The 27,353-nt window shown below is 47.4% G+C and overlaps 1 protein-coding gene and 1 long non-coding RNA gene across 4 annotated transcripts in view; one reads left to right on the top strand and one right to left on the bottom strand.

The window, feature by feature from the left end:
- Positions 1-257: 257 nt before the first annotated feature.
- Positions 258-16,474, bottom strand: LOC143775791 (uncharacterized). Its single transcript, XR_013215706.1, has 2 exons — positions 16,347-16,474; positions 258-1,476 (listed from the first exon to the last, which is right to left on the bottom strand). It is a non-coding gene; the product is annotated as an uncharacterized LOC143775791 (long non-coding RNA).
- PPP6R2 (protein phosphatase 6 regulatory subunit 2) overlaps positions 16,466-27,353 on the top strand; it is a 204,396-nt gene continuing 193,508 nt past the window's right edge. The window contains exon 1 of one of the 3 annotated variants that reach the window (XM_077264346.1): positions 16,466-16,868. The gene's annotated coding sequence lies outside the window, so the exon portion shown is untranslated. Of the gene's footprint in view, positions 16,889-27,353 lie in introns of all 3 variants that reach the window. The other 2 variants (XM_077264348.1, XM_077264347.1) reach the window with 2 other exon arrangements.

Below are 27,353 nucleotides of genomic sequence, written 5' to 3'. Positions count from 1 at the left end.
TCTATGGAGAAAAAACGCATCATGCAGGCAACTTTGCAGGACGCGTTTTTTCTCCAAAACAACGCATTGAGACGTAGAGCAAGCGACGTTAGTGTGAAAGTAGCCTTAACGGAGGAAGAAGGCTGCCATCCGCAGCCCTGCCGAACGCTAATGTGAAACCAGCCTAAGGCTGTTATTATAGCACCTTACATGTGTTACACAGATACATCATGGGCTTGTCCTACCCTATGCATGAAATGAAAGGCTAAAATACAATGTGGAGACTTCATCAGAGCAATGTTTTATTTACATTCAGAACTGGTTTAAGAGGAACAAATGACCATTTCCCACAGAAATCTCAGACTTTTACTTATAGAAATACTGGATAAATATCATTTTACCATTAGATATAGAAACATTTCTAATTTTATAAAACTGCATTTTTTTTGCATTGAATAACTTTATGCCTTTGCTTGTTTCATTTTATGCATTTCTACAGTATTTTAAAACTGTAATATGCTGTTGGTGCATGCGGGCTGGACTGTCGGTTTGGTATGTGGCTCTGTTCCCCCCAGGCCTGCCTCCGATGTCTGAGGTTTCGGTGTCCCAGACCAGAGATCATAATACCGGCCTTGAATTGTGAAGGACACGGCAGCCGACCCTGAGAAACATCCTAGGTGGGAACGCCCCATCATGTCGAAGAGAGTCTGCTAGATCCAGGCCTAGCAGACCAGTGCTGGTGGGTTCATGGATGCCAGGAGGGGGTTGGCCTAAAGGAAGGTCTCGTCTTTTCCTGGCGGGTCGGAGAGTTGTCCCGTCGGTTTTTTGGACAGAACATTTCCAAAACAACCAAAATTGAACAGCAGATCTCTTGGGAGGCAGACTTTAGTCCTCTGTTGCAGAAGCGAAGTACTCTTAAACTGATAGGTGCAGAGTAGGACACACTAGAAAGTTGGCGTGCATGATTGTTCAGGGCACTGGCGGTGTGGACCGGCCACCAGAGAAGGCCTTGACCGAAGCCTGGATATTTTAAGAGCAGGGTCACAGGAGCCTCTGGAAAACATGGAGGCTGCATGAATAGGAAGGTTTCCCCAGGAGACGTCCATATTGCTCAGGGGCAAACTAGGACATACTTGTCCTGTCCTTTCCATTTTTTTTTTTTTTTTTTAAGTAGCCCACTCACTGCCTGGTAGGATATATGTGTCCTGAAGATCACACATCATTCTTCACAGACCGATGATGAAGATGGGCATGGAATAACCTGGACGCAGACCTTTCGGCGGCTGGCACATAACGGATTCGTCTTCCCTCCCTACTCTATCTGGCTCTGGGGGGGCCAGAGGGTAGGGGGATTCGTGGCATGGACCGTCCTCTGGGGAACCACAAACACTCTTGATGTGTTAGGGCCTTGCCTCGTAGACCACAGATGATACGGTAGTGACAATTCTAGGTGGGAGATTAGAGTGACAATTCCACTGTCGCCCTCAAAAGCCGTATCTGGAAAAAAAAAGAAAAAGGAAAATCGTTAATAAAAAAACCCCCCAAAACCTAAGTCAGAAACTGGGCTGGGTGGTCCAGACCCATGTCTGCCTCCTACTGACATTAAGCTAAAAAGGATTAGCTTCGTGCCAGTTGGTGGTGTGGCCTCCTCTACAGGGAAATACCTACATTTTTTTTTTGCATAGCATAAGCAGCATACACTCATATTTTTTTTGTGTACCCCAATGAAGCATTAGCCCCCCCCCCCCCCCACATCAACCAGATGGCCACACAGCATAACCTCGCTCCCCCAGTCAGAAACCTCCACCTCACATTAACCAGCGGGCCACACAGCATAACCTCGCTCCCCCAGTCAGAAACATCCACCTCACATTAACCAGCGGACCCCACAGGATAAATCCAAAGCCCACCAGACATTCCCTCCCCTCAAGCGTAAATCCAAATATGACGCCCCCTGCCCCAACCATAAATCCCATCAGACACCCCCTCCAATCGAACGCCACCCCAGCTTAAACTCTCATCGGACGTCCAACCCCCACAAACCCCCATCGGACGTCCAACCCCCATCGGACGTACAACCCCCATCGGACGTACAACCCCCACCGGACGCGGAACCCCCCACCCAGCAGAAACCCCCAGATGCAGACCCCCCACCCAGCAGAAACCCCCATCAGAAGTGGACCCCCCCCACCCAGCACAAACCCCCATCGGACATGGACCCCCCCACCCAGCACACACCCCCTTCGGACGTCCAACCCCCACAAACCCCCATCGGACGTCCAACACCCATCGGACGTGGACCCCCCCACCCAGCACACACCCCCTTCGATGTCCACCCCCCACCCAGCTCAAACCCTCTTCAGCCCCCCCCCCCCAAACCCAACCCATAAGCAGGTCGCCCCCCAATAAAAGGGATCCCCCAGTAAGCAGCAGGTCGTCCCCAAATCCAACCACGGGATCCCCCCAATAGCCAGCAGCAGGTCGCCTCCCCACATTCCACGACAAGCAGGTCGCCTCCCCACATTCAACGACAAGCAGGTCCCCTCCCCACATTCAACGACAAGCAGGTCGCCTCCCCACATTCAACGACAAGCAGGTCGCCTCCCCACATTCAACGACAAGCAGGTCGCCTCCCCACATTCAACGACAAGCAGGTCGCCTCCCCACATTCAACGACAAGCAGGTCGCCTCCCCACATTCAACGACAAGCAGGTCGCCTCCCCACATTCAACGACAAGCAGGTCGCCTCCCCACATTCAACGACAAGCAGGTCGCCTCCCCACAGTCAACGACAAGCAGGTCGCCTCCCCACAGTCAACGACAAGCAGGTCGCCTCCCCACAGTCAACGACAAGCAGGTCGCCTCCCCACATTCAACGACAAGCAGGTCGCCTCCCCACATTCAACGACAAGCAGGTCGCCTCCCCACATTCAACGACAAGCAGGTCGCCTCCCCACAAGCAGGTCGCCCTCAAATCTCACCACAGGGGTCCCCCAAATAGCCTGCAGCAGGTCACCCCTCACATGCAGGTCGCCTCCCCACATCCCACCACAAGCAGGTCACCCCCACATCCCACCACAGGGGTCCCCCAATAGCTTGCAGCAGGTCTCCCCCCACATCCACCACAAGGGTCCCCCCCAATAGACAGCAGGTCACGCCCTCCCAAAACCCGACCACTAGCATGTCGCCCTCAAACCCCACCACCAGGGTCTCCCCAATAGCCAGCAGCAGGTCGACCCCACTAAAAGGGGTCCACCCCGTAAGCAGCAAGTCACCTCCAAACCCCACCACAGGGGTCCCCCTCAATAGCCAGCAGGTCACCCCCAAACCCCACCACAGGGGCCCATCAATAGCCATCAGCAGGTCACCCCTCCACAAGCAGGTCGCCCCCACTAAAAGGGGTCCCGCAACAAGCAGGTTGCCTCCCCAAACCCAACCATAAGCAGGTCACCCTCACTAAAAGGGGTCCCCCGCACGCAGGTCGCCCCCAAATCACACCACAGGGGTCCCACCATAGGGGTCACCCCAATAGCCAGCAGCAGGTCTAACACCCCAAACAAGTCACACCATAAGCAGCAGGTCACCCCTAAATCCCACCACAGGGGTCCCCCCAAATGCCAGCAGCAGGTCCCCCCCCCACAAGCAGGTCACCCCCCACTAAAATGGGTCACCCCCCAATAGCATGCAGCAGGTCGCCCCCCCACAAGCAGGTCAGGGGTCCCCCAATAGCCTGCAGCCCCCCTCACACAAGCAGGTCGCCTACCACAGAAGTCCACCACAACAGCCAGCAGCAGTCCCCCCCCCCCACAAAATCCCACCACAGGGGTCCCCCACAATAGCCAGCAGCAGCGGAGCCTCCCAAAATCCCACCGCAGGGGTCCCCCACAATAGCCAGCAGCAGCCGAGCCCCCCAAAATCCCACCGCAGGGGTCCCCCACAATAGCCAGCAGCGGAGCCCCCCAAAATCCCACCACAGGGGTCCCCCACAATAGCCAGAAGCAGCGGAGCCCCCCAAAATCCCACCGCAGGGATCCCCCACAATAGCCAGCAGCAGCGGAGCCCCCAAAATCCCACCGCAGGGGTCCCCCACAATAGCCAGAAGCAGCGGAGCCCCCCAAAATCCCACCGCAGGGGTCCCCCACAATAGCCAGCAGCAGCGGAGCCCACCAAAATCCCACCGCAGGGGTCCCCCACAATAGCCAGCAGCAGTGGAACCCCCCAAAACCACACCGCAGCGGTCCCCCACAATAGCCAGCAGCAGCGGAGCCCCCCAAAATCCCACCGCAGGGGTCCCCCACAATAGCCAGAAGCAGCGGAGCCCCCCAAAATCCCACCGCAGGGGTCCCCCACAATAGCCAGCAGCAGCGGAGCCCACCAAAATCCCACCGCAGGGGTCCCCCACAATAGCCAGCAGCAGCGGAGCCCCCCAAAACCACACCGCAGCGGTCCCCCACAATAGCCAGCAGCAGCGGAGCCCCCCAAAACCACACCGCAGCGGTCCCCCACAATAGCCAGCAGCAGCGGAGCCCCCCAGAACCACACCGCAGCGGTCCCCCACAATAGCCAGCAGCAGCGGAGCCCCCCCAAATCCCACCGCAGGGATCCCCCACAATAGCCAGCAGCAGCGGAGCCCACCAAAATCCCACCGCAGGGGTCCCCCACAATAGCCAGCAGCAGCGGAGCCCCCCAAAACCCCACCACAGGGGTCCCCCACAATAGCCAGCAGCAGCGGAGCCCCCCAAAACCACACCGCAGCGGTCCCCCACAATAGCCAGCAGCAGCGGAGCCCCCCAAAACCACACCGCAGCGGTCCCCCACAATAGCCAGCAGCAGCGGAGCCCCCAAAAACCACACCGCAGCGACCGGATTCAAGTTAGTCTGCAGTTAGCTATTAGATATTAGTTAGTTATTCGATTTTCATGTATGGCAGTTAGATATTAGATATTAGTTAGCTATTCGATTTTCCATGCATGGTGAATTATACATAGAGTGGATATTGTTTGGGTAAAATTTTGATCAGGACTTTGAGATGTTTATTTTGACTACTTGTGGTCCTGGGTTATTCACATAAATCGCTTATGTCGCACATAATCAAACGCACTCAACCGTACATAAGTTCAATTTGAAAATAGGTACCCTTGACCACTAGTATTTAAAATGACCAGCTCAATGTCCTGAACAATATTTCAAAAAAAAAATATCAACTCTATGTGTAGTTCAGAAGTTATTCACGTAAATCGCTTATGTCGCGAATAAACAAACGCACTCAATCGTACGTAAGTTCAATTTGAAAAGAGGTACCCTGAACTACTAGCACTCAAAATGACCAGCTCAATGTCCTGAACAATATTTGCCCCCAAAAATATCAACTCTATGTGTAGTTCAGAAGTTATTCACGTAAATCCCTTATGTCGCGAATAAACAAACGCACTCAATCAAACGTAAGTTCAATTTGAAAAGAGGTACCCTGAACTACTAGCACTCAAAATGACCAGCTCAATGTCCTGAACAATATTTGCCCCAAAAAATATCAAGTCTATCTGTAGTTCAGAAGTTATTCATGTAAATCGCTTATGTCGCGAATAAACAAACGCACTCAATCGTACGTAAGTTCAATTTGAAAACAGGTACCCTTGACCACTAGTATTTAAAATGACCAGCTCAATGTCCTGAACAATATTTACCAAAAAAAATCAACTCTATGTGTATTTCAGAAGTTATTCACGTAAATCCCTTATGTCGCGAATAAACAAACGCACTCAATCAAACGTAAGTTCAATTTGAAAAGAGGTACCCTGAACTACTAGCACTCAAAATGACCAGCTCAATGTCCTGAACAATATTTGCCCCAAAAAATATCAAGTCTGTGTGTAGTTCAGAAGTTATTCACGTAAATCGCTTATGTCGCGAATAAACAAACGCACTCAATCAAACGTAAGTTCAATTTGAAAAGAGGTACCCTTGACCACTAGTACTCAAAATGAACATATCAATGTCCTGAACAATATTTCCAAAAAAAAAAATCAACTCTATGTGTAGTTCAGAAATTATTCACGTAAATCGCTATGTCGCGAATAAACAAACGCACTCAATCGTACGTAAGTTCAATTTGAAAATAGGTACCCTGGACTACTAGCACTCAAAATGACCAGCTCAATGTCCTGAACAATATTTGCCCCCAAAAATATCAACTCTATGTGTAGTTCAGAAGTTATTCACGTAAATCGCTTATGTCGCGAATAAACAAACGCACTCAATCGTACGTAAGTTCAATTTGAAAACAGGTACCCTGGACTACTAGCACTCAAAATGACCAGCTCAATGTCCTGAACAATATTTACCAAAAAAAATATCAACTCTATGTGTAGTTCAGAAGTTATTCACGTAAATCCCTTATGTCGCGAATAAACAAACGCACTCAATCAAACGTAAGTTCAATTTGAAAAGAGGTACCCTGAACTACTAGCACTCAAAATGACCAGCTCAATGTCCTGAACAATATTTGCCCCCAAAAATATCAACTCTATGTGTAGTTCAGAAGTTATTCACGTAAATCGCTTATGTCGCGAATAAACAAACGCACTCAATCGTACGTAAGTTCAATTTGAAAACAGGTACCCTTGACCACTAGTATTTAAAATGACCAGCTCAATGTCCTGAACAATATTTGCCCCCAAAAATATCAAGTCTATGTGTAGTTCAGAAGTTATTCACGTAAATCGCTTATGTCGCGAATAAACAAACGCACTCAATCAAACGTAAGTTCAATTTGAAAACAGGTACCCTTGACCACTAGTATTTAAAATGACCAGCTCAATGTCCTGAACAATATTTGCCCCCAAAAATATCAACTCTATGTGTAGTTCAGAAGTTATTCACGTAAATCGCTTATGTTGCGAATAAACAAACGCACTCAATCGTACGTAAGTTCAATTTGAAAATAGGTACCCTGGACTACTAGCACTCAAAATGACCAGCTCAATGTCCTGAACAATATTTGCCCTCAAAAATATCAACTCTATGTGTAGTTCAGAAGTTATTCACGTAAATCGCTTATGTCGCGAATAAACAAACGCACTCAATCGTACGTAAGTTCAATTTGAAAATAGGTACCCTGGACTACTAGCACTCAAAATGACCAGCTCAATGTCCTGAACAATATTTGCCCTCAAAAATATCAACTCTATGTGTAGTTCAGAAGTTATTCACGTAAATCGCTTATGTCGCGAATAAACAAACGCACTGAATCGTACGTAAGTTCAATTTGAAAAGAGGTACCCTTGACCACTAGTACTCAAAATGAACATATCAATGTCCTGAACAATATTTCAAAAAAAAAATATCAACTCTGTGTAGTTTAGAAATTATTCACGTAAATCGTTTATGTCGCGAATAAACAAACGCACTCAATCGTACGTAAGTTCAATTTGAAAATAGGTACCCTGGACCACTAGTACTCAAAATGAACATATCAATGTCCTGAACAATATTTCCCCAAAAAAATATCAAGTCTATGTGTAGTTCAGAAGCTATACACGTAAATCCCTTATGTCGCGAATAAACAAACGCACTCAATCGTACGTAAGTTCAATTTGAAAATAGGTACCCTGGACTACTAGCACTCAAAATGACCAGCTCAATGTCCTGAACAATATTTGCCCCCAAAAATATCAACACTATGTGTAGTTCAGAAGTTATTCACGTAAATCGCTTATGTCGCACATAATCAATCGTACTCAATCTAACAAATTTTTCCCCAAAAATGCAGAACTCTATGTATTTTAGAAGAATTATACAAAATATGCTAACTACACATGTGAAACATTTTATCGGTACCTCACTGTTTGCTATCATAACTTACTTGAAGTTTCCATAAGGGCTTAACCCACTAATCTATGTTTAATTCAAGGGTTGTTGAACAGATGCTAAGTTTGTGTGTGAAATTACACTTAATAAAGTTTTATGTCATCAAATTATTTATATGTAATTGTATCGTCATTCTTAACCTTTTTTTAACTTTACATAGTGGTTCTTGTGTAGACATGGGGGTCAGTGGGTGCTGTCGTCCGCTTTCCCGACCGCCTTTACAAAGACAGCATGGACCATGGCTCATCCCAACTGAACGCCCGACCTCCTCAACAGTGGGTGGATCACTACTCATACAACACAGGGTGAGGGAATCACAATATTAAGACTTTCTTGGATCTCCAAATAATTAATGGCATATATCACACAACCAGCAAAACACAAAATGTAACAGGCAACAGTTTCTCACCCTTCCACTGGCTCACCAGGGATTATAATATCCATTCATCAGAGCTTAAAGGGCTACTTACTCCAAGCCAGCAGCACCCCGCTTTCGGCGGGCGCCCACCGAGTATAATGCCAGATTTAGGAAGCTGACTGAGTACCGCAAATTCTGTAGTCAGGTGACTGGATTGTCCCAAGCTGTATACCATCCTTATGTAGTCTTTGATCTCTCATCCGAATCCTTGCATTCGATGCTGAAGTCCATGTAGTCTTATAATCCATGTTCGGTTATAGCCTGCCAATCGGATCCGCAGATCAAAAATTGGTACCATGCAGCAAGTGTGACTTGGTCACTGGACAGTCCTTCTTTACCCCTGAGCTCTCAATTCAGACTTGGGGCTTCATGATTGGTGGAATAAGAGTGTGCTAGATTGGCTAGATTCCAAGCCGCAAACATAATATCCCTAGTACTAATGGTGTCTAACAGAGATGAGATAGGGTACTGTCAAACAGTGCCATTTTCATCGCTACGACGGTACGATTCGTGACGTTCTAGCGATATCGTTACGATATCGCAGTGTCTGACACGCAGCAGCGATCAGGGACCCTGCTGAGAATCGTACGTCGTAGCAGATCGTTTGGAACTTTCTTTCGTCGCTTGATCACCCGCTGACATCGCTGGATCGTTGTGACACCGATCCAGCGATGTGTTCGCTTGTAACCAGGGTAAACATCGGGTAACTAAGCGCAGGGCCGCGCTTAGTAACCCGATGTTTACCCTGGTTACCAGCGTAAACGTAAAAAAAACAAACAGTACATACTCACATTCCGGTGTCTGTCCTCCGGCGTCTCAGCTTCTCTGAGATGTTTACCCTGGTTACCCGGGGACTTCGGCATCGCTCCAGCGCCGTGATTGCAAAGTGTGACCGCAGTCTACGACGCTGCAGCGATAATCATACGACGCTGCGACGTCACGGATCGTGCCGTCGTAGCGATGAAAATGGCACTGTGTGACAGTACCCATAGAGTCAGCTAATTTACATAGAATCGAGCAATACAATGAAAGGTTAGCATAATTGATTTATCCGAGTCTGTGACCTTACCTGGCAAAGGTAATTACATTAGTCAACAGGAACTGTAAACCTAGACTCCTTAGGGTACCGTCTCACATAACGATTTACCAACGATCACGACCAGCAATACGACCTGGCCGTGATCGTTGGTAAGTGGTTGTGTGGTCGCTGGGGAGCTGTCACACAGACAGCTCTCCAGCGACCAACGATGCCGAAGGCCCCCGGGTAACCAGGGTAAACATCGGGTTACTAAGCGCAGGGCCGCGCTTAGTAACCCGATGTTTACCGTGGTTACGAGCGTAAAAGTAAAAAAAAACCAAACAGTACATTCTTACATTCCGGTGTCTGTCCCCCGGCGTTCTGCTTCTCTGCACTGTAACAACCTCACAAGAATGAAGTATAAACAAGCTCAAAAGAAATTTTATAAAAAACTAAAGTTTATTAAATACACCACTAAAATTACAACAAATTACAAATATTAATAAATAATAAAGTACTATAGAGTGCTTAAAGTATTGGGTACAGGTGCACCAAAAATACACGCAAGGTGTCACATTATGGAAAGAAGGAAGAAAATGGAGGGTATAGTCACATGAGTACTGATCTCAGTAAAAACCAATTTTGGCTCATATGACTGTTAGTCTTAATACAGAAACCCACCACTACACTATATTGCCAAAAACCCTATGCAACGGTCCAGTGACCAAAAAATTCTCCAAATGCAGGGGGGACCATTCATCTCCTACTTAAATCTTACCCTTTTCCTTCTCCATAATGACGACACACGCCCCTACGCGCGTTTCGCCCACTGCTTCGTCTGGGGGCCCGCATGGTGTCTATGTCTCCCAATATCCTGCTTTTATATCACTCATCGCCACTAATTAGCGGCGCGTGCTGCTGACAAATCCGGGCGCCTATTGCCGCATCATCTCATGCGCCAACATGACGGTGCGAGTCACCGGGAAATCCCGGATGACGTCAGTGGCCCGCACACGTCATTAATAGGCGCCGGAGAAAATGCCGCGGCCATTGCCCGTGTCAGGAGCATGCGCACTAGTGGCAGCCCCTTCATCTACAATGCCCAATGCTGCTGCTGCGGCGTGAATCTGTTCAACTACCCGGATCTATCCTGTAGCCCTCACAATATCGATGGAATATCACCTAACGTGAGTTAAATTCACTATAAGTATAGATATCTAACAAGGACTCATCCCAATAGATTAAATATTAAACCCAAAATAAGATTAGTGTAGTAGTAATAATTATTACAATTATTATAGTCCATACATATCTCAAATATAAAAAAATCAATCCATATGAGAATACAATCTAGTGATAATTAATAATTAATAAGATGGACATGTATGTTCATCACATACATAACCCATAATATATAAAAAATGCCAATACATAGTGACAAAATTAAAGTGACAAAGTGCGAAATAAGATACACACAAATAAGTGTTGCAACAATCAATACAATATAAGACATACAATAGTGATTATTGTGATGAACATATATGTCCATCACATATAAAAGATATATATACCTATTACATAGTGAAAATATATATACACACATATATTAATAATAAAGTGACATGGTGCAAATTTAAAAAGTTCCATCCATCGATATGAGGGAAGAAGACTCCGGGATCCACATCCAGATGGAATTTTTTCGAAGAAGCGTATGAGTAACAATAATTCATAATTTATTATAATACTGAATAACTACAAAAAGAAACAAACAAGAGAAACAAGTTAAAAACAGGATAAAAATATATGTAAAAACAGTGATTCAGAATCCAGAGACGACCCAAAACTACAGAAATGATGAAAAACTTAATTGCTCATTCAGTCCAAATGGAACCATTGTATTAAGGTTTACTATCCATCTGCATTCCTTTTGCATAAGGATCCTTACAGCGTCACCACCTCTACTCCCCATGTAAACACAATCAATTCCCCAGACTTTCAATTCTTTAGAGTTGCAGTTATGTTTAAGCTTGAAATGTCTGGGGATTGTTTTAAGAGACTCCACGTCATCCTCATCACGAGCGGCCTCAATGTCTCTCACGTGTTCACAAGTTCTAACCCGTAACTCACGTGAGGTGAGTCCTATGTATATCAGGCCACAACTACACATGGCGTAATATACGACATGGGTAGTCGTGCACGTGATATATTCCCTGATTTCAAATGTCTTGAGGCCGCTCGATGATGCGAAGGACGTGCACCTCATATGGTTCTTACATGCTAAACAGTCTCCACAAGGAAAGAAACCTTTTCTCCTATCCTTGATACCAAAAAGGGGGGTAGATTTTGAAATATAGTGGCTTGCAACAAGAATATCCCTTAAATTACGGCCTCTCCTAGCTGTCATAAGGGGTACCGGAGTCAGATGTTTATTCAAAACTGGGTCAGTTAGAAGGACCGACCAATGTTTCTTCAAGATGGTTCTCATAAGGTCCCATTGCTGGTTATAAGTAGAGATGAATCGTACACCCATATCTCCTACTTTTTTCTTCTTCTTCCCTACACTTCCTTCCTGTGGAGCCAAAAGGTCCGCTCTTTTAGTATTTTTGGCTCTTCCGTAGCCCTTCTTAATGCTCCTGTTGCTATAACCACGATCTCTAAACCTCTGCCCAAGGTCACTGGCCTGTCCCTCAAACAACGCATCTGTGGTGCAGATTCTACGAGCCCGGAGGAACTGACTGGTTGGTATAGCATTGATCGTGGAGCCCAGATGTGCAGAGGATGCATGTAATAAAGCATTTACAGATGTTTCCTTACGATACATATCAGTATGTATCGATCCATCCTCCTGCACTCTGAGCTCCACGTCAAGGAAGGAGACCCTTTTTTTGTCATATGTATACATCAGTCTGATGTTGGATTCATTGCGATTCAAACCCACCATGAATGTTTCTAAATCTGTAACAGAACCTTGCCAGATGAACAGGATGTCGTCAATAAAACGAAACCATCCAAGGACTTGGGGAGCGGCTTGCGCACCATCCCAAAACAAACCCCTCTCCCAAAAACCGAGAAAGAGGTTTGCATAGGAGGGCGCACAAGCCGCCCCCATCGCGGTCCCCCGTTTTTGCAGGAAGAACCGGTCCTTGAATGTAAAAAAGATTTCCCGGTGACCCGCACCGCCATGTTGGCGCATGAGATGATGCGGCAATAGGCGCCCGGATTTGTCAGCAGCACGCGCCGCTAATTAGTGGCGATGAGTGATATAAAAGCAGGATATTGGGAGACATAGACACCATGCGGGCCCCCAGACGAAGCAGTGGGCGAAACGCGCGTAGGGGCGTGTGTCGTCATTATGGAGAAGGAAAAGGGTAAGATTTAAGTAGGAGATGAATGGTCCCCCCTGCATTTGGAGAATTTTTTGGTCACTGGACCGTTGCATAGGGTTTTTGGCAATATAGTGTAGTGGTGGGTTTCTGTATTAAGACTAACAGTCATATGAGCCAAAATTGGTTTTTACTGAGATCAGTACTCATGTGACTATACCCTCCATTTTCTTCCTTCTTTCCATAATGTGACACCTTGCGTGTATTTTTGGTGCACCTGTACCCAATACTTTAAGCACTCTATAGTACTTTATTATTTATTAATATTTGTAATTTGTTGTAATTTTAGTGGTGTATTTAATAAACTTTAGTTTTTTATAAAATTTCTTTTGAGCTTGTTTATACTTCATTCTTGTGAGGTTGTTACAGTGCAGAGAAGCAGAACGCCGGGGGACAGACACCGGAATGTAAGAATGTACTGTTTGGTTTTTTTTTACTTTTACGCTCGTAACCACGGTAAACATCGGGTTACTAAGCGCGGCCCTGCGCTTAGTAACCCGATGTTTACCCTGGTTACCCGGGGGCCTTCGGCATCGTTGGTCGCTGGAGAGCTGTCTGTGTGACAGCTCCCCAGCGACCACACAACCACTTACCAACGATCACGGCCAGGTCGTATTGCTGGTCGTGATCGTTGGTAAATCGTTATGTGAGACGGTACCCTAAGGAGTCTAGGTTTACAGTTCCTGTTGACTAATGTAATTACCTTTGCCAGGTAAGGTCACAGACTCGGATAAATCAATTATGCTAACCTTTCATTGTATTGCTCGATTCTATGTAAATTAGCTGACTCTATGGGTACTGTCACACAGTGCCATTTTCATCGCTACGACGGCACGATCCGTGACGTCGCAGCGTCGTATGATTATCGCTGCAGCGTCGTAGACTGCGGTCACACTTTGCAATCACGGCGCTGGAGCGATGCCGAAGTCCCCGGGTAACCAGGGTAAACATCTCAGAGAAGCTGAGACGCCGGAGGACAGACACCGGAATGTGAGTATGTACTGTTTGTTTTTTTTACGTTTACGCTGGTAACCAGGGTAAACATCGGGTTACTAAGCGCGGCCCTGCGCTTAGTTACCCGATGTTTACCCTGGTTACAAGCGAACACATCGCTGGATCGGTGTCACAACGATCCAGCGATGTCAGCGGGTGATCAAGCGACGAAAGAAAGTTCCAAACGATCTGCTACGACGTACGATTCTCAGCAGGGTCCCTGATCGCTGCTGCGTGTCAGACACTGTGATATCGTAACGATATCGCTAGAACGTCACGAATCGTACCGTCGTAGCGATGAAAATGGCACTGTTTGACAGTACCCTATCTCATCTCTGTTAGACACCATTAGTACTAGGGATATTATGTTTGCGGCTTGGAATCTAGCCAATCTAGCACACTCTTATTCCACCAATCATGAAGCCCCAAGTCTGAATTGAGAGCTCAGGGGTAAAGAAGGACTGTCCAGTGACCAAGTCACACTTGCTGCATGGTACCAACTTTTGATCTGCGGATCCGATTGGCAGGCTATAACCGAACATGGATTATAAGACTACATGGACTTCAGCATCGAATGCAAGGATTCGGATGAGAGATCAAAGACTACATAAGGATGGTATACAGCTTGGGACAATCCAGTCACCTGACTACAGAATTTGCGGTACTCAGTCAGCTTCCTAAATCTGGCATTATACTCGGTGGGCGCCCGCCGAAAGCGGGGTGCTGCTGGCTTGGAGTAAGTAGCCCTTTAAGCTCTGATGAATGGATATTATAATCCCTGGTGAGCCAGTGGAAGGGTGAGAAACTGTTGCCTGTTACATTTTGTGTTTTGCTGGTTGTGTGATATATGCCATTAATTATTTGGAGATCCAAGAAAGTCTTAATATTGTGATTCCCTCACCCTGTGTTGTATGAGTAGTGATCCACCCACTGTTGAGGAGGTCGGGCGTTCAGTTGGGATGAGCCATGGTCCATGCTGTCTTTGTAAAGGCGGTCGGGAAAGCGGACGACAGCACCCACTGACCCCCATGTCTACACAAGAACCACTATGTAAAGTTAAAAAAAGGTTAAGAATGACGATACAATTACATATAAATAATTTGATGACATAAAACTTTATTAAGTGTAATTTCACACACAAACTTAGCATCTGTTCAACAACCCTTGAATTAAACATAGATTAGTGGGTTAAGCCCTTATGGAAACTTCAAGTAAGTTATGATAGCAAACAGTGAGGTACCGATAAAATGTTTCACATGTGTAGTTAGCATATTTTGTATAATTCTTCTAAAATACATAGAGTTCTGCATTTTTGGGGAAAAATTTGTTAGATTGAGTACGATTATGTGCGACATAAGCGATTTACGTGAATAACTTCTGAACTACACATAGTGTTGATATTTTTGGGGGCAAATATTGTTCAGGACATTGAGCTGGTCATTTTGAGTGCTAGTGGTCCAGGGTACCTATTTTCAAATTGAACTTACGTACGATTGAGTGCGTTTGTTTATTCGCGACATAAGCGATTTACGTGAATAATTTCTGAACTACACATAGACTTGATTTTTTTTTGGCAAATATTGTTCAGGACATTGAGCTGGTCATTTTAAATACTAGTGGTCAAGGGTACCTGTTTTCAAATTGAACTTATGTACGGTTGAGTGCGTTTGATTATGTGCGACATAAGCGATTTATGTGAATAACCCAGGACCACAAGTAGTCAAAATAAACATCTCAAAGTCCTGATCAAAATTTTACCCAAACAATATCCACTCTATGTATAATTCACCATGCATGGAAAATCGAATAACTAACTAATATCTAATAGCTAACTGCAGACTAACTTGAATCCGGTCCGCAGCGGTCCCCCACAATAGCCAGCAGCAGCGGAGCCCCCCAAAATCCCACCACAGGGGTCCCCCACAATAGCCAGCAGCAGCGGAGCCCACCAAAATCCCACCGCAGGGATCCCCCACAATAGCCAGCAGCAGCGGAGCCCACCAAAACCCCACCACAGGGGTCCCCCACAATAGCCAGCAGCAGCGGAGCCCACCAAAACCCCACCACAGGGGTGCCCCACAATAGCCAGCAGCAGCGGAGCCCCCCAAAATCCCACCGCAGCGGTCCCCCACAATAGCCAGCAGCAGCGGAGTCCCCCAAAATCCCACCGCAGCGGTCCCCCACAATAGCCAGCAGCAGCGGAGCCCCCCAAAATCCTACCACAGCGGTCCCCCACAATAGCCAGCAGCAGCGGAGCCCACCAAAACCCCACCACAGGGGTGCCCCACAATAGCCAGCAGCAGCGGAGCCCCCCAAAATCCCACCACAGGGGTCCCCCACAATAGCCAGCAGCAGCGGAGCCCCCCAAAATCCTACCACAGCGGTCCCCCACAATAGCCAGCAGCAGCGGAGCCCACCAAAACCCCACCACAGCGGTCCCCCACAATAGCCAGCAGCAGCGGAGCCCACCAAAACCCCACCACAGGGGTCCCCCACAATAGCCAGCAGCAGCGGAGCCCACCAAAACCCCACCACAGGGGTCCCCCACAATAGCCAGCAGCAGCGGAGGCCCCCAAAATCCCACCACGGGTCACTCCCCACACAGACAAGTAGGTCGACCACCACAGGGCCTCCCCCCAATAGCGAATAGCGATCGGCAAGTAGCATTTTTCACCCTGAAACCACTGACCTCCATGGCGTCCACAAGCTGTCATGCTGCTTTCCTTTGCCGCCTTGGAGAACACGCCCCCTCCCGATAGGACACGCCCCCGGAAATGACGTCACACCTGGAAGGAGCCCATACACTCTAGCATTTACCGTTGTAGTCCCTACCCCCTCTGCTCTGTGCCAGAGATACCAGTGCGCCTCTCCCGGGTGCAGCCGGTGCCTACAGACTCTGCACGGACAGCTCCTCAGATCACAGCCCCCTCCGTGGTCCCCTCCGCTCTTCCCCGTGATGTGGCGCCTCCCCCGTGTCCGCCATCTTGCGGCCGGTGACTGAGAGAATCTCGGCCAGTGAGAGTAGTACCGAGCCGTACTGAGTGACCAGGGGATCTTCCCTTGTACTTCTTTCAGCACAGCCTGGGAAGCCCACCCGGCTGCATTACACGTCCTCGGACGCTCCCTTTACCTGCGGAGAAGCATTGTGGCACACGGAACCTGCAGCCCGTGGTATAAAGTTCCGGCGAGGCCGAGCAGCTGCCGCTTCCCCGTATGTGTCTTCTTTCCAGTGTACGGTATTTATGTCAGCGCCGCCATAATGGGTCGTCAGCGGAGGGCTCCTCCAGTGCATAAAGCGTGAAATAGTGACTGTTCCGTCATGGCTGTTGTGCCCCTCACAGTGGGCAGTATGCTAGTGCCAGGGGCGCTGCACATAACTATGAGGTGATGTCCTGTGTGACACCTGTCTGTGCCCACCACTCTCCATTAGCGCACGTGCTGACTGTCCGCTCTCCATTAGCGCGCGTGCTGACTGTCCGCTCTCCATTAGCGCGCGTGCTGACTGTCCGCTCTCCATTAGCGCGCGTGCTGACTGTCCGCTCTCCATTAGCGCGCGTGCTGACTGTCCGCTCTCCATTAGCGCGCGTGCTGACTGTCCGCTCTCCATTAGCGCGCGTGCTGACTGGCCGCTGTCCATTAGCGCGCGTGCTGACTGGCCGCTGTCCATTAGCGCGCGTGCTGACTGGCCGCTCTCCATTAGCGCGCGTGCTGACTGTCCGCTCTCCATTAGCGCGCGTGCTGACTGTCCGCTCTCCATTAGCGCGCGGGCTGACTGTCCGCTCTCCATTAGCGCGCGGGCTGACTGTCCGCTCTCCATTAGCGCGCGGGCTGACTGTCCGCTCTCCATTAGCGCGCGGGCTGACTGTCCGCTCTCCATTAGCGCGCGGGCTGACTGGCCGCTCTCCATTAGCGCGCGTGCTGACTGGCCGCTCTCCATTAGCGCGCGGGCTGACTGTCCGCTCTCCATTAGCGCGCGCGCTGACTGTCCGCTCTCCATTAGCGCGCGCGCTGACTCGCTGCTGGTGCGCGTACTGAGCCGCCACTCTCCGTTACTGTGCTGCTACTCGCCACTGGTACGGGCTTGAACTGACTCGCTGCAGGTGACTGTACTGACTTGTGGGGAATGACAGTTGTGGGTACTCACTACTAGTACACATACAGTAGATATAAAAATACTACACACCCCTGTTAAAATCCTGGTTTTGTCTTGTAAAAGAAATCATACCAAGAGCAATCATTTCAGAACTTTTTCTATCTTAATGTCACCTATAAGCTGCTCAAATCCATCGAAAAATAAACTGAAATCATTTTGAAGGGGAAATAAATGTAGCAAAACTAAAGTAATGCGCTTGCTTAAATGTGAACACCCTCTTATAATTGGGGATGTGGTTGTGTTCAGAATTAGCCAATCACATTACTGTTCGTTCACACTGGTGAGTAGTCAGTGTATAAGGCCGGAGTCACACTACTGTAGAATACGGACGAGAAAACATCGCATAGCACTCGGACCAGTGTGGGGCAGCTCACATCACCATTTTTTTTCCTCAGGCGTATTCAGCGTGCCTGTAAAATCGGAGGGTGCTGCGATTGTCACCGAGACTCGTCAATGCAAGCCTATGGGTGCGAGAAAAAAAAAATTGCACAACACTCGGACCATGCGAGTGCTGTCCGATTTTTACACACTGGTGTCCTTTGAAAAGCCGTCAATCCATGTGCGCGTACAGTAAAATCACACTGACAGGTTAGAATAGAATAGAACACACACACACACACACACACACACACACACACACACTGTCCTTAAAGTCGTGGTGCACTTTTGACCAGTCACTGGAAAGCAACAAAAACGATAGAGATTTGCTCCAAATATAAGGAAAAATCTCCCGGTTTCATACCTATTCAGTGCAGTTCGATGTGGGCTCCATTTGTTGCCCTACACACATCCAAACGATAGTGAAGTTCTTGCCACACCACGGGTAAGGACGTCTGGTGTAACAGAGTTAATAACGTCTGTGATTCTCTGTTTTAAGTGATTAATGTCGTTGATACGTTCAATGTACACATGTTGCTTTACATAACCCCAAAAGTAAAAGTCTAAGGGCGTCAGATCCGGGGATCGTGGTGGCCATGGCTTGACAGAACCCCTGCCTATCCACCGCCAGGGGAATGTTCTATCCAGAAACTCCCAAACTATGGTGGCGTAGTGTGGAGGAGCGCCGTCCTATTGAAAGATGACATCATCTGGAAAGTGGCTCTATATACAATTCCAACATGTCAAGATACGTGTTTGCCGTCACCTTATCATGCTTCAGACCACACCACACGTTCACTTTAGGGGTGTTACGTTTGCATTCAACATAGGCACGAGGATGTTCAGCAGCCCATATTCGGACGTTATGTCGATGAACATGTCCACAGATATGGTAGGTCACCCCATCGCTAAACACAATCTTCTGCAAAAATCTTGCATCATTGTCGATCTCATGAAGCATATCTGTAGCAAACGCGCATCGTTTGGGTCTATCCTCTGCTTTGATAGCGTGCAACAGCCGCTATTTGTACCCCGTAAAACAGAGACATTTCTTTAACACCTTGTGAACTGTAGTCTTGCTTAGGTGTAATTGTCGAGCACACGCACACACAGATTTATTAGGGCTCCTTAGGTAGCTATCCCATATAGCCTCTACAGGCGCCAAAATGTAAACTATAAATGGACCCTGTGACTGGTCAAAAGTGCACCATGACTTTACGGACACACTGTGTGTGTGTGTGTGTATAGATAGATAGATGTCAGTGACACACACACATATATATATATGTGTATGTATATATTACATAGAAGAAAAGTCGGCAATTCAAGTGCCATGTACTGTAAAATCACTGCAGGAGCTGACAGGAAAGAAGAGATGGATTACACACAGTAAATACAAATATAATAGGTAGATATATAGATGTCTGTGACAAATACAATTAGTACAGTGTGTGTGCAGCTTACTGTACATGTATTTAATAAGATTATTTTTCGGGAAAAAATGACGGAGGCTCCCATGCACTTTTCGGAACCAGCAGAAGGAAAGCCGACGGCTGGAGGTAGTTGTTTATAGCCTGGGAAGGGGGTTATACCCATGGAGCTTCCCAGGTTGTTAATATCAGCTCACAGCTGTATAATTAGCTTTAATGGCTATTAAAATGGGGGACCCCCCAAAAAAATGACATGGGCTCCCTTTATATATATATATAATTGTCTAAGGGGTACTTCCGTCTGTCTGTCTGCAACTTCCGTAACGGAAATCCCGCGTCGCTGATTGGTCTCGCCAGCTGCCTGTCATGGCTGCCGCGACCAATCAGCGACGGGCACAGTCCGATCAGTCCCTCCCTACTCCCCTGCAGTCAGTGCCCGGCACCCGCTCCATACTCCCCTCCAGTCACCGCTCACACAGGGTTAATGCCAGCGGTAACGGACCGCGTTATGCCGCGGGTAACACACTCCGTTACCGCTGCTATTAACCCTGTGTGTCCCCAACTTTTTACTATTGATACTGCCTATGCAGCATCAAGAGTAAAAAGATGTAATGTTAAAAATAATTAAAAAAACCCCCTGCTATTCTCACCTTCCGTCGTCCGACGATGCGCTCGCGCCTGCCGCCATCTGCCATTCCCAGAGATGCATTGCGAAATTACCCAGAAGACTTGGCGGTCTCGCGAGACCGCTAAGTCATCTGGGTAATTTCGCAATGCATCCTGGGAACGGAAGATGGCGGCAGCCGCGCCCGCATCGCCAGAGCTCCGCTGGATCCCGGCGGGTGAGTATATATTTTGTATTTTAATTATTTTTTTTTTAACAGGGATATGGTGCCCACACTGCTAAATACTGCATGGGCTGTTTTATATACCGCGTGGCTGCTATATACTACGTGGGCTGTGTGATATACTGCGTGGGCTGTGTGATATACTGCGTGGGCTGTGCTATATACTAAGTGCCCTGTGTTATATACTGCGTGGCCTGTGTTATATACTACATTGCCTGTGTTATATACTGCGTGGCTGCTATATACTGCGTGGGCTGTGTTATATACTGTTTGGGCTGTGTTATATACTGCGTGGCCTGTATTAACGCATCGGGTATTCTACAATATGTATGTATGTATGTATGTATATGGCAGCCACATAGTATATAGCACAGGCCACGTAGTATTTGTCTGCTATATACTACATGGCTCCTATATACTACGTGGCCTGTGCTATATACTATGTGGCTGCTATATACATACATACATATTCTAGAACACCCGATGCGTTAGATTCGGGCCGCTATTTAGTATATATATAATTGTCTAAGGTCCACTTCTGTCTGTTTGTAACGGAAATCCCGCGTCGCTGATTGGTCACGGCCAGCTGGGCGCGACCAATCAGTGACAGTCACAGTCCGGCCGTGAATCCCTACTCCCCTCCAGTCAGTGCCCCCTCCATACTCCCCTCCAGTCAGCGCCCACATAGCTTTTTAGCAGTCCGTTAACGCTGCCATTAACCCTGTAAGTGTGACCAACATTTTACTATTGATGCTGCCTATGCAGCATCAATAGTACAAACATGTAATGTAAAATAATAATAAAAAAAAAATCATTGTATTCTCACCTTCCGGCGTCCGCGCCAGCCTTTCCCGCTCCTTGAGATGCTCCGGTCCCAAGAATGCATTGCGGCAATGACCCCAGAAGACGTAGCGGTCTCGCGAGACCGCTACATGATCACGGGTTATTGCCGCAAGGCATTACTGGGAACGGAGCGTCGTGGTGAGCATCGCTAAAGCCCTGGGCTGGATCCGGAGGCCGCTGGAAGGTGCGTATATAACTATTTTTTATTTTAATTCTTTTTTTAACAGGGATATGGTTCCCACATTGCTTTATACTGCGTGGGCTGTGTTATATACTGCGTGGGCTGTGTTATATACTGCGTGGGCTGTGTTATATACTGCGTGGGCTGTGTTATATACTGCGTGGGCTGTGTTATATACTGCGTGGGCTGTGTTATATACTGCGTGGGCTGTGTTATATACTGCGTGGGCTGTGTTATATACTGCGTGGGCTGTGTTATATACTGCGTGGGCTGTGTTATATACTGCGTGGGCTGTGTTATATACTGCGTGGGCTGTGTTATATACTGCGTGGGCTGTGTTATATACTGCGTGGGCTGTGTTATATACTGCGTGGGCTGTGTTATATACTGCGTGGGCTGTGTTATATACTGCGTGGGCTGTGTTATATACTGCGTGGGCTGTGTTATATACTGCGTGGGCTGTGTTATATACTGCGTGGGCTGTGTTATATACTGCGTGGGCTGTGTTATATACTGCGTGGGCTGTGTTATATACTGCGTGGGCTGTGTTATATACTGCGTGGGCTGTGTTATATACTGCGTGGGCTGTGTTATATACTGCGTGGGCTGTGTTATATACTGCGTGGGCTGTGTTATATACTGCGTGGGCTGTGTTATATACTGCGTGGGCTGTGTTATATACTGCGTGGGCTGTGTTATATACTGCGTGGGCTGTGTTATATACTGCGTGGGCTGTGTTATATACTGCGTGGGCTGTGTTATATACTGCGTGGGCTGTGTTATATACTGCGTGGGCTGTGTTATATACTGCGTGGGCTGTGTTATATACTGCGTGGGCTGTGTTATATACTGCGTGGGCTGTGTTATATACTGCGTGGGCTGTGTTATATACTGCGTGGGCTGTGTTATATACTGCGTGGGCTGTGTTATATACTGCGTGGGCTGTGTTATATACTGCGTGGGCTGTGTTATATACTGCGTGGGCTGTGTTATATACTGCGTGGGCTGTGTTATATACTGCGTGGGCTGTGTTATATACTGCGTGGGCTGTGTTATATACTGCGTGGGCTGTGTTATATACTGCGTGGGCTGTGTTATATACTGCGTGGGCTGTGTTATATACTGCGTGGGCTGTGTTATATACTGCGTGGGCTGTGTTATATACTGCGTGGGCTGTGTTATATACTGCGTGGGCTGTGTTATATACTGCGTGGGCTGTGTTATATACTGCGTGGGCTGTGTTATATACTGCGTGGGCTGTGTTATATACTACGTGGCTGTGCAATATACTACGTGGCTGTGCTATATACTACGTGGGCTGTGTTATATGCTACGTGGGCTGTGAGACTCATTCGCCCAGGGCACTCAAAAACCTGGAGCTGGCCCTTGCCTTCACTGATTGGTTGCGGCCGGCTGTGAACAGTCAGCGACAGACGCAGTCGGCCTCGAATTGGCACAGGATTTGAACCACGCTTCGCTAATTGGTCGCGCTCGGCCGGCCAAATCCTGTGTATTCATTGCATTATTCTGAAATCTTCATAAATAAACTACTTACATATTCTAGAATACCCGATGCGTTAGAATCGGGCCACCATCTAGTAATTAATAACCAGCAAAGCCTATGCAGACATCTGCTGGCTGATATTAATAGTCTAGGAAGGGGCCATGAATACTGCCCCCCCAGGCTAAAACATCAGCTCTCAGTAGTCCCAGAAAAGGCACATCTCTAAGATGCGCCAATTCTGGCACTTAGCCTCGCTCTTCCCACTTGACCTGTAGCGGTGGCCAGTGGGGTGATAATTGGGGGGGTTGATGTCACCGTTAGGTGACACCTAGCCCTGAGGTTAGTAATGGAGAGGCGTCAATAAGACGCCCCCATTACTAACCCCATAGTCACTTTGTAAAAAAACACAGACACCCAGAAAAAAGTTCACGGCCAATGAACTCGCTTCGCTTTTCTGACGTCAGCGCGGCGCTCGCGCCGACATCATATAGGTGAAATGAGTTCATTGGCTGTAAACTTTTATTGCTTGTCTGACGGCACCACGAGCAGGAAAACTTTCTCATGCTCGCGATTCCCTCAGACAGTGAATAGCAGTTCACACAGACACACTGTGCTCAGTGCTGGATGATAGGCTGCATGATCGCATCATGCAGCGTGCCATCTAGATGTAGCAGAGCTGGACCTGTTGTGGGAAAATGGATTAAAAGCAACTCTGCGGAAAGTTGAGGAATATTGTTGTTTTTTTTTTTTAACCTCTTATGCAGATGCCGAGGACATCGGGGGAATAGGCAAGGTTGTAAGTATGGTTTAATTAAGAATATTAAAGGAGTCTGTGTCTTTCTTTCAATTAAAGGACTTTTTCCTGGGTGTCTGTGTTTTCTTACAATGTGACTATGGGGTTAGTAATGGGGGCGTCTTATTGACGCTTCTCCATTACTAACCTCGGGGCTTGATGTCCCCTGACGGGGACATCAGCCCCCCAACTATCACCCCACTTGCCACTGCTACAGGGCAAGTGGGAAGAGAGAGGCTAAGTGCCAGAATTGGCACATATTAGAGATGTGCCTTTTCAGGGGCAGCTGAGAGCTGATGTTTGTAGCCTTGGGGGGGGGGGGGGGGCAGTGTCCATGGTCCCTTCCTAGGCTATTAATATCAGCCGACAGCTGTCTGCATAGCCTTTGCTGGTTATTAATTATAGGAGGACCCCCATATCATTTTTTTGGGGGGTTCACCATTTTAATAGCCAGTAAAGGCTTAGTATACAGCTGTGAGCTGATATTAATAGCCAGGGATGCTCCATGGGTATCACCCCCTTCCCAGGCTATACATCTGCCCCCAGCCGTCGGTTTTCCCTTTGCTGGTTCCGAAAATTGCGCTGGAGCCCCCGCCATTTTATTCCGAAAAATCTTTTATAAGGCTGGTTTCACACTTGCGTTTTGATCTGCAGCGTTTAAAAAAAAAAAACGCATGTGGTGAAAAAACGCATGCAAACGGTGCGTTTTTTAGACGCATGCGTTTTTGCAGCAAAAAAAAAACCGCGGCAAAACGCGGCGTTTTCCCGCGTTTACATGCGTTTTTTCCCGCGTTTGCGTTTTTGAAACGCATGCTGAGAAGTGTGTGACAGCTGCCAATCATCAAAATCAACTAGAAAACACACTATTAATAGAATTAGCTAGGGTTAGGGTTAGGATCCCTAGGGTTAGGGGTAGCTTTTTATTAGAATGTCCTGGTCACCAGGTCACTGATAAGCCACCCCCCACCATCAAGGTGATAAAGGGATCCAAACCCTAACCCTAACCATAGGGATCCAAACCCTAACCATGACCCTTGGGATCCAAACCCTAACCCTAACCATAACCCTTGGGATCCTAACCCTACCCCTAACCATAACCCTTGGGATCCTAAACCTAACCCTACCCCTAACCATAGGGATCCAAACCCTACCCCTAACCATAACCCTAGGGATCCTAACCCTAACCCTAAGGGTTAGGATCCTAACCCTAAGGGTTAGGGTTAGGATCCCTAGGGTGAGGGTTAGTATTCCTAGGGTTACTAGGGATCCTAACCCTAACCGTTACCCTAGGGATCCTAAACCTAACCCTAAGGGTTAGGATCCTAACCCTAAGGGTTAGGGTTAGGATCCCTAGAGTTAGGGTTAGGATCCCTAGGGTTACTAGGGATCCTAACCTTAGGGTTAGGGTTAGGGTTTGGATCCCTATGGTTAGGGTTAGGGTTAGGATCCCTAGGGTTAGGGTTAGGATCCCTAGGGTTACTAGGGATCCTAACCTTAGGGTTAGGGTTAGGGTTTGGATCCCTATGGTTAGGGTTAGAGTTAGGATCCCTAGGGTTACTAGGGATCCTAACCTTAGGGTTAGGGTTTGGATCCCTATGGTTAGGGTTAGGGTTTTCTTGTTTTTTTTTTGTGTTTTCTTGTGTTTTTCTATAAAAACGCATGCGTTTAACGCAAACAAATGCATGTGCTTAAAAACGCATGCGTTTACATAGACAGCAATGCATTTTTTTGCCGTGAAAAAACGCATGCATTTTTAATGATAAGTATAGGAAAAAAAACGCATGCTTTTTTTGCGTTTTTTAGCGCTAAAACGCAGCTTACAAAAACGCAAGTGTGAAACCAGCCTTAATTAAATACACGTACAGTAAGCTGCACATACACTGTACTAATTGTGTTTGTCACAGACATCTATATATCTACCTATTCTATTTGTATTTACTGTATGTAATCCATCTCTTCTGTCCTGTCTGCTCCTGCAGTGATGGCACGTGAATTGCCAGCTTTTCTTCTATCTGTGTAATACATATATATTATATATATATATATATATATATATATATATATATAATACAAAAAAAGGAACAGCACAGTTTAAATACTTATCTTCGGGTACAAGGCCCCTGGACAATCTGTCTAATGATTAACCAAACTTCATAGAATTCCAAGAAAGAGGCAGCACTCCATTGTTTCAGTGGAAAAATGTGCAGGATTTTAATCACCCACATGTCTGGGCGACGTTTCGGCTACAAATGAGCCTTTCTCAAGCCAGGCCAGCCATAGCTGGTTTTTGATCATTCTTCCTCACAAAAATCGGAATAAAAAGCGATCAAAAAATGTCACGTCCCCGAAAATGGTACCAATAAAAACGTCAACTCGTCCCGCAAAAAACAAGACCTCACATGACTCTGTGGACCAAAATATGGAAAAATTATAGCTCTCAAAATGTGGAGACGCAAAAACTATTTTTTGCAATAAAAAGCTTCTTTTAGTGTGTGACAGCTGCCAGTCATAAAAATCCGCTAAAAACCTGCTGTAAATAGTAAATCAAACCCCCCTTCATCACCCCCTTAGTTAGGGAAAAATAATAAAATAAAAAAAATGTATTTCCATTTTCCCATTAGGGTTGGGGCTAAAGTTAGGGTTGGGGCTAAAGTTAGGGTTGGGGCTAAAGTTAGGGTTAGGATTACATTTACGGTTGGGATTAGGGTTAGGTGTGTGGTTAGGGTTATGGTTGGGATTAGGGTTAGGGGTGTGTTGGGGTTAGGGGTGTGTTAAGGTTAGGGGTGTGGTTGGGGTTAGGGGCGTGTTCGGGTTAGGGGTGTGGTTAGGGATATGGTTAGGGTTGGGATTAGGGTTAGGGGTGTGTTGGGGTTAGGGGTGTGGTTGGGATTAGGGTTAGGGGCGTGTTTGGGTTAGGGTTATGGTTAGGGGTGTGTTTGGGTTAGGGTTTCAGTTAGAATTGGGGGGTTTCCACTGTTTAGGCACATCAGGGGCTCTCCAAACGCGACTCTGCAATTCTGCATTGAAAAAGTAAAACAGTGCTCCTTCCCTTCCGAGCTCTCCCGTGCGCCCAAACGGGTTTACCCCAACATATGGGGTATCAGCGTACTCAGGACAAATTGGACAACAACTTTTGGGGACCAATTTCTCTTGTTACCCTTGGGAAAATAAAAATTTGGCTAAAAAATCATTTTTGTGGGAAAAAAAATGATTTTTTATTTTCACAGCTCTGCGTGTTGGGGTTCGAGTTCCCGCCTCTGCACAGGGGGAATCTCGGGCCATCTCCGCTGCGGTCTCCCATTCTTCTCCTGCCGCAGTGGAGGCTGCTCAGCGGAGACGTCGGTCTCAGCGTCTCGCTCAATCTGACTCTTGTGAGGAGGATTAGGCTAGGGTCACATTGCGTTAGGGCAATCTGTTTAGCGCTAAGCGCTAGCGGATTGCGCTAACGCAATGTCTTTTTCGGGGTCGCGTTAAACGTCCCCGCTAGCGCAGATCCCCGATCTGCGAGAGCGGGGAACGGACCTCGGGCGCACTGCGGACGCTGCAAGCAGCGTCCGAGGCGCGCT

Source organism: Ranitomeya variabilis, chromosome 5 (assembly GCF_051348905.1).
Source record: "Ranitomeya variabilis isolate aRanVar5 chromosome 5, aRanVar5.hap1, whole genome shotgun sequence".
Lineage (NCBI taxonomy): Eukaryota > Metazoa > Chordata > Amphibia > Anura > Dendrobatidae > Ranitomeya > Ranitomeya variabilis.
The sequence above is the reverse complement of the archived record's forward strand: the minus strand, read 5'-3'. Positions and strand labels throughout refer to the sequence as shown.